The sequence below is a fragment of the Canis lupus genome, chromosome 4 (genome assembly GCF_003254725.2).
Source record: "Canis lupus dingo isolate Sandy chromosome 4, ASM325472v2, whole genome shotgun sequence".
NCBI classification, from domain to species: Eukaryota; Metazoa; Chordata; class Mammalia; order Carnivora; family Canidae; genus Canis; species Canis lupus.
In genome coordinates this window covers 57,220,290-57,236,095 of record NC_064246.1, presented here as the reverse complement: position 1 = coordinate 57,236,095, position 15,806 = coordinate 57,220,290, and the positions used below count along the sequence as shown (strand labels likewise).

At 37.3% G+C, this 15,806-nt stretch overlaps 2 long non-coding RNA genes across 10 annotated transcripts in view; both read left to right on the top strand.

The window, feature by feature from the left end:
• LOC112651429 (uncharacterized) overlaps window positions 1-10,297 on the top strand; it is a 146,227-nt gene extending 135,930 nt beyond the window's left edge. For all 8 annotated transcript variants that reach the window (XR_007410301.1, XR_007410297.1, XR_007410296.1 and 5 more), the window contains 2 exons: window positions 9,591-9,778; window positions 10,150-10,297. This is a non-coding gene — a long non-coding RNA (uncharacterized LOC112651429). The remainder of the gene's footprint in view (window positions 1-9,590; window positions 9,779-10,149) is intronic.
• An 889-nt stretch (window positions 10,298-11,186) lies between these two features.
• The window catches only part of LOC112651796 (uncharacterized), a 144,684-nt gene continuing 140,064 nt past the window's right edge, over window positions 11,187-15,806 (top strand). For both annotated transcript variants that reach the window (XR_007410293.1, XR_007410294.1), the window contains exon 1: window positions 11,187-11,287. This is a non-coding gene — a long non-coding RNA (uncharacterized LOC112651796). The remainder of the gene's footprint in view (window positions 11,288-15,806) is intronic.

The window sequence follows — 15,806 nt, the reverse complement described above, 5'->3', positions numbered from 1 at the left end:
TATTTCTACAAAAAAATGCTTGAACCAGAATGTTTATAGCAACTTTACTAATACATGGTCAAAAAGCTTTACTAATAATAGCAAAATGACTGGTATCAGTGGGTGAACAAATTGTGGTAAAATCATATAATGGAATATTATTCAAGCAGATTTAAATCTGTCCTTGGAAATGTATTAGCTTTGTGTACTTGGCAATTTTAACTTGTCTTTCTGTGCATCAATGTCTTCAATGGATTGTTACAGCATTTAAAGAGAGAAATGTATGTTAAATATTTAGTTATTTGGGGCATGTTATAGGCACTAAAGAAGATGCATCATATCATTAATGTAGCTAAATCCCTAACTGGTCAAATATTTGCTAGAATCAAATGATAATCTTAGCAACTTTTGCACATTACCCTTGTATTACTTCCACTATGTATTTGCTTCTGGGCATCTTCTGGCTTGGAACCTAAGAAGTTAATTATTGGTAATTAAGGCAGCACTTGCTGCCTACCAAGTGCTAATTAATATGGTCTTAACAAATGCCTTTATTTTTTTCAGCTTTAGTTTTCTCATCTTGTTTCTCATGTTTAGCAGTACATTAGAATCACCTGGTGAGATTTTAAAATCACACTGACAGTGGTTCTCACTTACAGAGATGCTTATCTAATTGACCTAGTATGGGGCCCAAGCATTAATATTTTTTTGAAAGTTGTCCAAGGATTTGAATATGGTCTCAGAATTGAAAACCACTCGATCTGGTGGTTTCCAGCTCAAATGGGAACCTTCAACTATTATTGTTGATGCTTAGTTAGGGCACAGAATTTCCAACCAGATGCCAACACAATGCTTTTTATTGCTTCATAACCAGTCTTTTTACATATTTACTTCCTCTGCCTGGGACTTTAAAATAGTAAACTTATTATTATTATGGTCTTATTTGTAGTCTTTGGTTCTAAATATATTTAGCACCTATTATAAGGAAAGGGTTTTTATTTATCTTTTATAGCCATTATTAATTTATTGTCCTCTTCAATGAATGGAAGCCAGATCGCACTCATCTGGAAAGACAGACAGAACTGTGATACTGAATTTTGAATACAATCTCTCATCCTACATTGTTCAATTGCAGCAAGTTGGCTAGAAAATTGCCCCACACAGCTATTGTGTCTCCTGCTGTATCAGCAAAACAAGAAAATCTGATATAACACCTTCTGAAAATGTAGAGATTTATTTTTTAAAAACTGGAAATTGCAGAACAGATGAAAAAATACTTTCATTCTTTTCTTTCCATGTATAATAAGGTATTCAACTGGAGCAGGATGATGAGGTCACTAACTGCATTACAAATAGCTTGATCAGGTTGGCTGATTCTTGCAAGGATAATGGCAGTAGAATTCATAAAAAGAGAAAAGAATGGGATATTGGGATTGCTCCTGAAGCCCCTTTCAGTTCAAAAGAGCTGGGCTAATGTTACCCACCAGTGATAAATGATTTGCTTTTGTCCAATTTTCCTGAATGACTGCCGGTATAATCTATAGCTCGGAAGCTCAGAAGTCTGTATAGATGGGACATTTTTTGCTCTTATGTGGGGAAAATAAAAGCATACATCCTATGATGGTGGAAGTAAATGATATCTTACCCCAGATATCTTGGTCCATTCAGTAATGTGACAGGCTTCTTCTCTACTTAATTTTGATAAAAATTCTGAGGCTTTTTATAGAAAAACCCTCACTTTTCTTCTTGTGTTTAGCAAATAAAGCATACCAAATCTTTCACACCAGTGTCTAGTAAAGATGAAACAATATCTTAGAATGTATGTGATTCTGAGTTGGTTTTAAAAGTCTGTTCCAGCCCTTGATGTTAAGCATTTGTAGAGATTTATAAATGTGCTTCTTGTTGAATAGCTCTGATAGTGGCAATCACTACTTCATAGGTATCATTTTTCATTTTTAGACAAGTTTTGGAACTTACACTTATTAGTCTTACTTGGTTCTCTAAAACAGCATAAGAAAAGTCCAAACACTCTTCAATATGACAGACCTTTTAAGTATTCGTTAAAATGTAACTGTTTTCAAAGTCTTTCTGTTAGAGTAAATACCCTCTGTTTCTTCAGGCATCACAAGCCATGATTTTGTGGCCCTTCACCATCCTGGTAACCCTATATGAATGAACTCTAGTTTCTCAAAAGACCTTATGAAATATTTTTTATGGAATTTAGGATTCTCTTCAATGTGTCACCTAGAAACCAAAAGTGGAGTGAGATTTTCAACTACTTGTTTCTGGACACTATTATTTATTGCCCCCTTAAATCTTTCTTGAAAGAGGTTGAGGAAAAAATAAATGGCTGTTGTTCTATTTAACACAGCCTTGGATTGCATTAACTTTTTTTTTTTTTTTTTTTTTGGCAGCCTCATTTTTCCTGTTCAGTGAACTCAATCTCCGTGGCTGGTTAATTCTGTCATTCGAGAGTGTGAGTCAAACAAAGCCAGTCCAAGTGCCAGCCTGTCCCACAGTCACAGTCCACAGCCCTCTTGCCTGCAGTCACCAGTGCGTAGACTCTCTTGGTTGTAAGAGAGATCGAGACATGCTTTCACCCGTCCTCAAATGGAAAACTTGAGGCCATAGAAAAACAATAAACTGGTTTTAGAAGTTTGGTTTTAGAAGTTTGGGTAATTGTTCTGGAAGTTCTCAGAATGGCTGAATAAACTTGGCTAAGTTTTCTAACAGAGCTTCCAAAGTTGTTGTAAAGATTAAATTGAGAGTGTTCTTACCCATATCAGTATTTAATATTAAGCATCATATACTTTAGGAAGGTGAGCATGTTAATATGTTTTTGGACTGGTAGTAACTGCCAAGCCTTTTGAGTGTTAAGTGTTAGAATTTCAACTACCCTTTACTTTTCTTCTCCATTGAGCTTTTCTAAGCACAAAAAGTCAATTTCTTTAACTGTCATATGACTTGTGTTTGTGCATTTAAATCCCCACATGGGAATTGTATAAGCACATGGATGAAGCTTTTTCCTTTTTGGTGATTAAATTTGATTATTTTTAGTAATAGATGTGGAGATGGGTGGAGTTTAAGAAACAAAGGTGGTAGTTGCGAAATCATATTCTAAGCTAGAAAATAATGATCTAAGATCTCAGGATGTTAGACTTTTCTAGCCATCTGGCATCGTGTTAAGAGGTCCTCATGGTGCTTAGCCCATAATAATGTTGCTAAGCTTGTGATACTGGCCTTGATTCCTCCTCCTCCTTCTTCTTCTTTCTTCTTCTTCTTCTTCTTCTTTTCTTCTTCTTCTTCTTCTTCTTCTTCTTCTTCTTCTTCTTCTCTCTTCTCTCTTCTTCTTCTTCTTCTTCTTCTTCTTATTTTTTTTCTTTTTAAGATTTTATCCATTCACTTGACACAGAGAAAGGGAGTACAAACAGGGGAAGCAGCAGGCAGAGGGAGAGGGAGAAGCAGGCTCCCCTCTGAGCAAAGAGCCCAACACGGGGCTCAGTCCCAGGACTCTGGGATCATGACCAAAGCCACTCAGGCACCTTGATTCCTTCACTTTTCACCTGATCTTTTGGGTAGTGTCACATATATGGTTAGTGGTTGCTCATCCTCTGGAACCTGGATCAGTGTTGCAAATACTCACTATGTATACTCTACTCACCTTTCCACCCATAGCACATTTTATCCATTAACTATAGCACACCTTCTTTACAAGCTCAGATATAGTAAAAAAATACTCCATGTGGCATTACAGACAGTTACTACTGGTTGATGGTTGCCTTGGGAAGGGGTTCACATTTAAGCTCTGCCTCTTCCTCAGCTTAATTACTCTGTGCCTCAGTTTCCTCACTTATTAAATGGAGATAATAGCACCTACTATATGGGAATATTGTGGGGGTTTAGTAAGGTAATGAGAAAGATTTTGGAACAGTGTGTACATATAGTTAGTTTTTAATAAACGGTAGCTCTGAAGTGAACTCAGTTGCCTTTAGATATGCAACTAAAAGCTTACTTAACCAGGCACCTGGGAAGCTCAGTTGGTTAAGCATCTGCCTTTGGCTCAGGTGATGATCCAAGGCTCCTGGGATCAAGTCCTGTGTAGGGCTCCTTGCTCAGTGGGGAGTCTGCTTAACCCTCTTCCTCTGCCCTTCCCCTCCACTCATGCTCTTTCTCTGTCAAATAAATAAAATCTTTAAAATAAATAATAAGTAAAAGTTTACTTAACAACTCAAAGCTGCATAATTTGGAGTGATATATTTGTTGATTAAAGATGTTCAAGTGCATATCTTTATGTTTGTATCTCAGTTTATTCCTATGTGCATTTGGATAGATGAATCAGGAAGTATAGTGATTTATGTTTTTATAACTGTATTTTAGTTAGAATCTGAGTAGAACAATTTGGTAAACATGTTACTAAAATATTCTTTCCAAAATAGACACCAACCTGGCTATTGATACTACTCAGCCATTAACCTAAATTTCTTCCATCTTTAATTCTATTTACAGAAATACAAAAAAAAATTATCAACTGCTTTAAGGAAGTAGGAGTTGGTTATGCTGACCTTTCTGTTGGCATTTGATTAGGTCTTCCTGTTTTTCTAATTGACTCTTGATCAGAAGCTTCTGTCCCTATGTCTGTCTTTGAGGTATTTGTGTGCTTCATTTCTGCATTTGTTTCAGACAGCTTTGCTGAAATGCTGTTGATACTCTCGTGGATGAGAGGAAATATGCAAGGGGGGGAATGTGTATGTGTGTGTGTGATTTGTGGGAGTATATTTATGTGTGTGCATGGACACATGATTTGTACATAATGAGGAATATGAGGAGATTGTGTATATATATATGTGGTGTCTGTGGGTGGAGGAAATATATAACCATGTGTGCCTGTATCTGCAAGTGTGCATATGTGCACCATTGAGAGTATAAAGAACAGCCACTCCTCATGTTGATATATTTTTTAAAGCTCTGACTGAATGTTATCTTTTCATTTTCATCTCCCTTTTTCCTAGTATCTGTCCATTTTCTTTCTTCATCTCAAGTTTTACCCTCTCAGACAGCATCACTACTCAATAATCTGTACCTTTCTATCTTAGGAGTAAGAACCTTTTTGCATTTTTACCTTTAAAGGGGATCGCATGATGGATCTTGTTTCTCAGTAGTTCTATGCAAGATGGCCCATGTGTTTACCCAAGACATGTATCACTTCAGGCTTTCTTAAGTAAACCATGCCTAAACCTTAATTTTCAACTTTTCTCTGCTGTTCATTGACAAAATATTCTCTCTCTGTCATTTCCAGTTAGGCAGGGCAGATATTTTAATTATGCTCCCTGTAATGGTAAAGCATTTGAGGCCATAAAGTTACAGAGTCAGAATTAAAACTTATGCTTTTTTTCATCAAGTTATTTCTATAGAGGGTTGAGGAGTTGTTTCCAGATCAGACATATGTGGAGGGGTCTATGAATAAATACTTCAAAAATATTATCTCACATTCTAGCCCTTTCCTAAGCCCCAAAGATTATTGAATCTTGACCCATCACAGGCCTTAGTGAAGACCTGTTGATGGATTGACTGCTGTCTCAAGACTTGAGTATGAGTAAGATGTGTATTCTTTTTAGTAGCATTTTTTGGAAAATTCAGTTCTAGGTAAAGGCGTCTTCCTTCCTTCATACTTAGTACACATGTTGACAACCTGCCTGGGCAAAATTAATAGTGATATTAATAATCATGACAGGTCATGAACAAAATCTGTGAGTATTACTAAATATTCATGCTTTCTGCACCCTTTATGTTCTGTTTACAGTTCTAATAATTAAGCATCTCAGAGCTCTGTAAGGGAAATAACAACTGAGTTTATTAATGATAACTATGAATATGAATTTATACAAGGTACTATTTACATAATACAAGTAAGGGAATTAATTACAAACCAGAGAGGGAGAGGCTCTGGCTTGTCAGTGAACTCTAAGCCTACAACATTCATATGAGGAAAGTTTTTTCTTTTTTTTTTCTGGTAATGACAGTGACTTACATATCTGTGGAAAGAGGGCTAAACTTGGGAATCTGGAGTATATAAGCTTAAATATAATTGCTTTGCATCTGATTCACAGGGTCACTCATTTCTTTTGAGACTTACATCCACATAAGGAGAGAGAAATTGGATTTTACTTTTGAGGGAATAGGGGTACACAAATGAATGGACACCTTTGAAAAATATCTCAGCTCACAAACAATTCCTCTGCAATGAGGATAAATACATCTTCTATTTAGTCAGGAAAATGGATCTCAGGCATGGTATCTAAAATTGATACCTACTCTTTTCATGCTTTTGAGTCTGGAGAAGGCACCTGATACTAGGTTGGCCAGTCAGATCTTAGGCAAGAATCACACATGGAAAAGAGAATGAGAATTGAGAGTCAGTCTTTCCTTGTGACTAGACTGATAACATGAAAACTTGGGTTATTTTTCTTCCATCAGAAAATTATGGGTGGGGGAAGAAAGACTGATGAAGAGAGAGAGAAGCAAATTCACAGAAAATAGCAAGAATGAAAGAAGAACTGAGGTCCCTTCCTGGAACTGCAGTGCTTCTGAGACTCTGGGGTGTTCCTGCCCTTGGCTTCCATGAAATACCTGTGGATCCTTGAGATTAACTAACTGTTTTATTGCTTTTGCTTAAAGTAGCTTTAATTATTATTAATAAACAGAGTTGTAGTTAAGACAGTTTGCTTAAGTCACAAAGCTAGAGAGTAGCACAGAGCCAGTGAGAACACCAGTTTTGTAATCATTCCTCTGCAGTTCTTCCTGTAGCTCTGCAGCTGCTGTATATATTCAGTTCTCCGTCCTCATCCTCTATTCAGGACCCATCTAGCCCTGTCATGAGGGCGGAGCCTACTAGAGGGTTTTCAGATCTCAGAGTTTGGGATGAGAGCATTCTGCTTTGCTTCTAGCATGTACAGATGTACTCTATCAGGATGCTCCTTGATTCATTAAAATTCTACAAGAAGGAAATGCAGCCAGCTGCCATTCTCCTTGCTCATCATCTTTCCTGGTGTCAGTTTCACCTCATTGCATTTGGCAACGCTTTTGACGTGAGTGACATTAGCCAGAGCACAAATCAGGTAGCATCTGCTGAGGAATGGGAAAAAAAAAATCACAAACACATTTATAAAAGGGAAAACAAAATCAGGGTGACATCCAGGTTGTCTTTTTTATAAGCTCTGTTTCTGGGTTTGTGTTGAAGATACATGGGTCCATTTTTTTGTTCCAATTTAACTGTTTCAAAGGCTGTTTCTAACCTTTATCTCAGAGGGGACTCAAAACATTGAATAGATTAACAGAGGTTATAACTAGAATAAATACATCATCTAATTTATCCAGTATCAATTCAGTTTATAGCTGTTGTTGAAGAAAGACCCCTTTCCCTCTCAAACATATGCTGATTTGGGTGATAAATTATTTGATCACGGTGGTGAGAGTCTCCATTTGATAAATCAATGATATTTAATAAGCACCTATTGTGCATGATCAAAGGTGGTATGAATGTGTATTATAAATGTAAGTATTTCATGGACCCTGCCTTTAATGAACTTTCTTACAGTTTAGCATTACAGTAATAGCAAAATAGAACTGTAACTCCAGGGATCCCTGGGTGGCGCAGCGGTTTAGCGCCTGCCTTTGGCCCAGGGCGCGATCCTGGAGACCCGGGATCGAATCCCACGTCGGGCTCCCGGTGCATGGAGCCTGCTTCTCCCTCTGCCTATGTCTCTGCCTCTCTCTCTCTCTCTCTCTCTCTCTCTGTGACTATCATAAATAAATAAAAAAAAATAAAAAAGAAAGAATAGATTAAAAAAAAAAAAAAAAGAACTGTAACTCCAGAAGATGAAATCTCCTTAATGGTTGAATCAGAGAGTGCAAGCCAATTGGTTCTTAGTTTACTCTTCTTGTGGGAGGCATTGTATGCATTGGTCAAGGACAGAGAGTCTAGAGATTCAGAACTTGGATTCATATTTCAACTCTGCTATTTACTAGATGTATGAGTATAAGAAGATTAACTTCCCCTCTCACTCCTCTAGTTTCTCAACTATGTGAATGGATGATACCAGTATCTTCCTTCTTGTTGAGGTGTTGAGGATTGTGTTATGTGTGGAAGGTGGTTAACAGTGCCTAGTGGAAATTAAGAACTCAGCAAATAAGAGCTAAGGTATGGTCTACAGCAACAGGTCCTTACTGGGTTGACAATCTTTGGAATCAGCCCTTGTCTATTTTATTCAAATTCTATGATGTAATGAGTAGGGCTAATCATAGAATCTCATTATTTTTTTTTTTTTTTTTTTTTTTTTTTTTTTTTTTTTTTTTTTTTTTTTTGGGTGAATCTCATTATTTTATCCAGCCCCAAATCCCTATCACTCAACGGTGGATGATAGGTAGGTAAACAACATTCCTCAGAATCATTCATCACATTTCTTCTCGACATTTTCAAATAGAGTTGTGACAGCAAGGCAAACTGTGTGCTGTGGGCTTAGGAGAACAGATGGTGTCAGAAAAATCTAGCATGTGATAGAAAAACATGGTGAATTCCTATCCAGCATAGGGAGGAGCAGGAACAGTGTGTACTGAATAATTCCTCCTTCCAGGTGGTGGAGGTGGGAAGAAAAGGGAGATAGTAGAGTACCAATAGCAAACTCCTTCATGGAAAAGGTCTAGCCTGCTGCTGCTTTAGAATTCCTCCCTGGACTAGAAAGATACTATATTTTTTTAAATGCTATTTGAATATGTTTCTTGGAAATATACTGGGAACTCTTTCTATGCATTGGTTGAAAAGTTTGAGACATCTTGGATCTTGGGCCTTGATGAAAGAAGTGGACCCTTCCAAAAAAAAAAAAATAACTCAGTATAAAGCGAAATATGTTCTTATTTAAATTACTGTTACTTATTATAGTTTAAATTAATGACTAACATTTATTGAGCTCTATATGCCAGATCTGAGCTAAAAGTTTTACATGCTCTTTCTTATTAAATATCTACCACTGTACTGACATAGGTGGTATAATTCCCATTTTGCTTATAAGGAAAATGGTTCAAAGATGCCTAAGGGTCACACTGTCACTAGGAGGAGAGGCCTTTTACCTAGGTCATTCTGAGTCCAAATTTTTATACTTTTGATTACTATGCTGTATGTGCTATGATATGCTTGCCTTAAAAATAATGGATTGTAGGACTAGATAAGTGCAACACCTTTGATGATCATTGTATTCAAGGATGAAATAATAATGAGTGGAAGAAGAGGAGTTAAAATACTGAGGGCAAGAAGGTCAATTATGATTTGCTTAAATATTCCTGTTTTATATCTGAATAACATAGGCTCTAGACTTAGAGTTGTGTATCCGGTCTTGTTTCAAAGGAAAGATCTTTTATCTTTCCTCTGGAAAATATTGCAAGAGTTGAGCAATACTAAAATGCAAGAAAAATATTCCTCATTTTGAACCTAAGGTCTAACTGGATGATATGAGATAGGAATTGGAACATAAGATCTTTCCACTGTAATGGGTAACATACTGGTTCCTTATTTATTTTTTAGCTCGATTAATACTTATAATATGACTTCTATATGCTAGGCTTTTTGCAGGCAAATAGAAGACACAAAGGCCAACTGTGGAAGGAGCCTCGGTGTCCATCGAAAGATGAATGGATAAAGAAGATGTGGTTTATGTATACAATGGAATATTACTCAGCCATTAGAAATGACAAATACCCACCATTTGCTTCAACGTGGATGGAACTGGAGGGTATTATGCTGAGTGAAGTAAGTCAATCGGAGAAGGACAAACATTATATGTTCTCATTCATTTGGGGAATATAAATAATAGTGAAAGGGAATATAAGGGAAGGGAGAAGAAATGTGTGGGAAATATCAGAAAGGGAGACAGAACGTAAAGACTGCTAACTCTGGGAAACGAACTAGGGGTGGTAGAAGGGGAGGAGGGTGGAGGGTGGGGGTGAATGGGTGACGGGCACTGAGGGGGGCACTTGACGGGATGAGCACTAGGTGTTATTCTGTATGTTGGTAAATTGAACACCAATAAAAAATAAATTTATTAAAAAAAAAGACACAAAGGCAAGGAAGACAGGCACAATGGCTATGATGATTAAGTTTATTATCTTTTTTTCTCCTAGGAAACAAAAAAAGCTGTGAAATCCTGCCCTATTCAATAGTGGAGTGCATTAATTGCATATGGTCAATCATCTATATTTAAAACTTAGTTGCTTATATATCTTTATAAATGCATTCACATGCTATCTCAGAATAATAAATAAATTTATGGAGACATCAGTAATACAGTGTTAAATGTCTGATTGCCTTTATTCAGAAGATAAGAGCGTCACAGCTTTGCTGAATTACACACAATAAGTTGTTACATTTCTCCAAGCTTATTTACTAATTTAGAAAATGACCCTTTGCCTTCCTTTCACTAAAGGTAAGCTACATGTATAAAATCATTTTTCATATGAAGATGCATCTGTCCCAGAGCTGAACAAGTACTTGGAGCCAAAGGACTCTGAAGAACTGGTTTTAAAGAGTAATTTTTGTCTTCTCTCTCTCTATCTTTGGGTGAGTCACCTCATCTTTAGTGAAGTGGAAATACCATTCTATGTTCTGCCTTGATGATGGTCCAATGTTAGGATCCAGTGAGATGGATTGGAAAGTACTCTATGAATTCAAGGGCTTCTAGTTAAATGGAGTTTGTATCTGAGATACTTACCAGACAGGCATGAAATAATTTCAAACTGTGTGGTTGTATACCTTACAATATCATATGGTTTCCTTTGTGAGTTGGATGGGTCAAGAAGATTGTGAACAAATGGTTCTCTGAATTCAGATTTTACTGTGACAAAATACCTCCTATAATATAATTTCTTGTGAGTGACCAAGTAGAAATGCATGCCTAGTCATCCATCAATGCATGGAATAGTCCATGCAGCAAAATGAGTTGGTCTCCAAACTTCTATTCCCCTCCCTGTTTAGGAGAGATGTCCATAGCTCCTGGCACCATGTCCCTAAATCTGCCTCCAGATTACAGAGTATGTTCAGCAGGGAGTTGTTCTCTTGTCAACAATGAGCATTAGTACAGCAGTTGGACTGGAAGGAAAAGCCTTTGTCTATTAGGAAGCCTGCAGAGCTTGGTTGCTAGGCAACCCAGTCTGGAGGCAGCAACCAGTGTGTACCATGAGGGAATCCAGGGAGGTGGGCCTGGAAAATAGGGGGAAGCAATTCTTTTCTCTGAGAGGCAGAGGAAGAAAAGGTTAAGCGGTGGTATGTACATTGAATTAAGTTGTGTGTTTTACCATTGAAGTGCTAGGTGCCAACACTTACTGATTACTGTATTGTCATCTGGAAAACTGTGTGACCTTGAATAATGACTTTCTCCAGCCTCTGGTCGTCTGGTAAAAGCAGAAAGCCAGGGAACCAGATATTGTTAACTTACCACTACAGATATCACACATACACATACCTCCTCAAATCAGAGAAACATGATTCTGATCTCTTATGTATTGTATTTGCATGAAAGGATGGGAAGAAAAGGATAGATTACTAAAAATCCTGGAATAAATGGTGTTTGGGTTTCTTTAAACTTAAGGTTCTAAATAAAATGACTGTTTCCCACTCTTAAACATAACTAAATATTTACACAGGGCAGAATATGCCAGAATGCAGATATATGGGGGAAGTTCTTTCATATAGCCAAGCTCTTAGAGCTCCTCTGTCCTGAAATACATTCCTCAGTAGGCTGCCAGCAGATTTAAAAGATGCAAGATTAGATACTTTGGGGGGAGTTAAGGCATGAACTATTCCTGAACCACTTGGGAGATATGACATATCAACTAAACATTCATGAATTCTGAGCTTAAGTATGACAGTGAATTTGGACTCAAAGAAATGAGGCACCTTCCAGTGAGAGGGTACCTCACCTTCCAGGCTTGAGAACTGGGCTGATGTTGGACATGCAGACCCACGAGGGTAGAGGCATCACAGAGAAAAGGCAGTAGGTTTTAATATTGCAGATAGGCGTATAGAGATCTGAAGCAGGACTACTTCACTTATTTAGCTGTCAATCCTCAACATATTACCTAAAATTTTAAAGGCACAGTTTAGTTACTCACCGGTACTTGGGACCTAGAATGGTATTGACTTCCAAGAGATGTTGTGAACTTTAAATGAAAGATTGCATAAAAACCACTTAGCAGAGGGCCTGATGTGTTGTAAATAATGAATAGAGGCTGGAAAGTTTGTTCACATAATTTCTCGGATCAGTGTCACAGAGTATATCTGGGTGATGCCATGGTTTAAAAAAATAACACAGCTCAGGGGCAGGATGTTGGCATGAGGAAGTCCTGTAGTAGGAGTTGGGAGACCAGGCTTCTTCTATGAGGGTCTAAATCACCACCCAGCAGCAGCTGGGACAACCAGAGTTTGCACAAAGAGTAGTGATAAGGCCAACAGTATCTTCTCAAGCACCATAGAGCTCTACTCCAGCTAGAGTTCGGGAAAACAGCTCCAAATCCAGATGCTTCCAGTCTGAAATCATTTTTTTGAGATGACACTTTCAGTAATTAGAGTGCTTTTTAGTTTCTTGGATCTGGGATTCCTAATCTATGAGTAGTTTCCAGAAGATTTGATTTGCAGATTCTTTCATTGTTTAGGTCTTGCTCTAAACTTTTCTTTTCTGGAGTATCTTTTCCTCACTAATAACAAGAAAGATTGGCTTAGATGATCTTGGAATCTGCTCTAGGTTGTCTTTTATCCATTTTCCCCAAATTTTTCTTAAGTCTTACAGCTTTTTATTCACTCATTAAACACATTTTACTGAGTGCCTATTAGGTGGCAGACTCTGTCATCGGCCCTGAAGGCTCATACAATGGTAAACAATCCAGAAAAAAAAAAATTGTTTTCATGGAGCTTTCAATGGCAGGAGATGGACTACAATCAGGGAGACAGGAATGTCTGATTATTTCAGGTGGAGATAATAAATGCTATGAAGTACACTAAAATCAAGAGGAATTATATCATTATCAGTTACAGTGTAAAAGCCACTGAAGATATACTGTCTTACAGCAACAATGATTTATAGATACTCACGAATCTATAGGTTGACTAGACTCAGCCAAGTTAATCTCTCCTTCCACGTGCTCCAGCCAGAGTTACAGGCACCTCATTCAGCTGGGAGGTCATTTGGGGCTGGAGTATCCAAGATGAACCCTCATTCTCCAGGGTCTTTTTACCTCATCATTATTTTGCATTCCTCCCAAGCTTTTTTATAGAATGATAGCTGGGTAATAAGTGCACAAACCCCAACATACAAATGTTCCTAAAGCATAGGTGGCTGTCATGTTTTCAATATCCCATTGGCCAAATCAAAGCCCAGAGTCAGTGTGGGAAGGAATTATACAAGTGCATGAAAACAGGGCCATGGTCCATCATAGTCACCAAAGATAGGGGAAAATGACCACTTGATATTGGAAAACGAGTGAAACCTCTCAGAAGCAGTGCTTTATGAACTTTATGAAACTTGCAAGCTATAAGAGCAGAGAGAAGAGGGCAGTTACAGAGGTGCTAAGGTAAGAAATACTTGGAGTTTTTGAGGATCTGAGATTAGCCCATATGGCTGGTACTCTGAGTAAGAGGAAGGAGTGATTAGAAGACCAAACCAGTGAGGCTGGCCAGAGGTGGTGGATCATAAGGCTTTATAGGCAATAGGAATTTGGATTTCATTCTACACGCAGTGAGAAGTCATTAATACATTTAAGAAAGAGAGTCAGCTGATCTGATTTACATTTTTGAGAAGTCATACTTCTCTGTAACAAAAAAAGGATGTTAAGAAAATTGATCCAGTTTTTTCAATAATTCAGAAACTTAGAAAAGGGTCTGTGCTATATTAAGGACATAATTAAAGTGTCCCCTGGAAAAAATAGCTGTAAAAACATTTCAGGATTATCAGAGAAATGTTTTAAATTATTAAAATACAGAGGTAGTATTATCCTCTAGAAATAAGTTAACAATAGGTATACTAGGGCAGCCCTGGTGGCGCAGCGGTTTAGCGCCGCCTGCAGCCCGGGGTGTGATCCTGGAGGCCCGGGATCGAGTCCCACGTCGGGCTCCCTGCATGGAGCCTGCTTCTCCCTCTGCCTGTGTCTCTGCCTCTCTCTCTCTGTGTGTCTCTCATGAATAAATAAATAAAATCTTTAAAAAAAAAAAAAACAATAGGTATACTATGTTCTCATTTTGGTTAAAAAAAACCCACACATACATGTATACATACATGCATAGAAAAAGATCTATAGACACATAGACTAAGGTGTTAACTTTGGTGGTGATTCCTGAATGGAAGACTTCACTCTTTATGCTGAAAGCCACAAAGCAATGTGGCTTTTTCGTTAATTGTAGAAAGAAAACATTTGGTTAGATTGAAGAAGAATTTCTCAAATAGTAAATCAAGACTAGAATAGGTGACTCTTTGAAAGAGTTTCTACCCATTGAGACTATTTCCTAATTTTATGATTTTATGGCCAAGCATATAAAGCAAAAATAATCAGACTCTTGAAAGGCAACTCCATCCAGTGTATTTTTTTAAAAAATCTGGCCCATAACCAATCTAACCAGATGCATCACAGCTGAATCAATCCAGATGGTTCTTTGAAATAGCCAAACTGAGCATTTCAGACGTGCCACAAATTTGGATACTGGATACCTCAGACTCTTAACTAAATAGGAAATCTGAGAGGCCAATTACAGAAAATCAGAGACCACAGAACTAATAGGGTAGAGGTAAAATGTCAAGTGATGAGCAGGTGTGGATTTTAGTGAAAAAAAAATTAGCCTTCAGTGGAGTTCAGGTCTTTAACATAGTTCCTTCATTAATTTTTTCCATCTTTTATTTAAATTAAAAAATTTACACTCTCTGAACAACAAAATCTCTCAGAATACATGCTTTCAGTGTTCTTATTTAAGTAGAAATCTCCCAATAGAAAGAAGAAACTGTATAAAAGGCTTTGTTGTCTTAACAGCCTATAAGAAATATTTGGATATATAGCCAACAAGTTTGTTTTCTCTAGCAAAGCTAAACTATTAAAGCTAAACTATAACTGCTCTAAACATTTTCTCTCAAAAAAGTACCCACATAAAATCATAATTTCTCTAACTGCTCCACTTAGAAAATAACCTGTGTCCAATAGACCACATTCTATCATTAAGAAATACTGGCTTGAAGATACCTGTATAACTGGAATTCATGGTACTGCATGTCTTTTCTGGCTTTTGGATCAGGTCATATAGCCTATTGATAATAACATCTTAGTAACATTGAAAAATTTCCCAGTAAGTGAGTTTAAACTCCCTAAGAAATGGGGCAAATAAAAGAGATGGACATAGGCTAAACAAATGAGCACAAGTCAGCAAGATCTTTGTAGCTGGTTTCTATGGTGAAAGGAGGATCAAGAAATAGGCAGAATGGACTGAAGGTTGTAAATGACCCAGAGAGGTACCTTCACATGTTGGGTGAAGAAGCCAAAGAGGCCACAGCCACTTTGCTTGATCTCTCCTTGTTGGTAGAAGTTCTCTTCCTGTAAGAGGAAAAAGCAACACTGGAGACAAAACCACTAAGGTCACAAAAACTCTCCTAACTAAATCAGACAGAACTTGGTTCATATTCTAACTTTATCAATTATTCTTTGATTTTTTTTTTACCTGGTACTTAATTTCTCTAGGTATCTATTGTCTCCTCTGTAAAAGGATCAGTTATGAGGATTAAACAAGATATTGGTATATAAAGTATTTG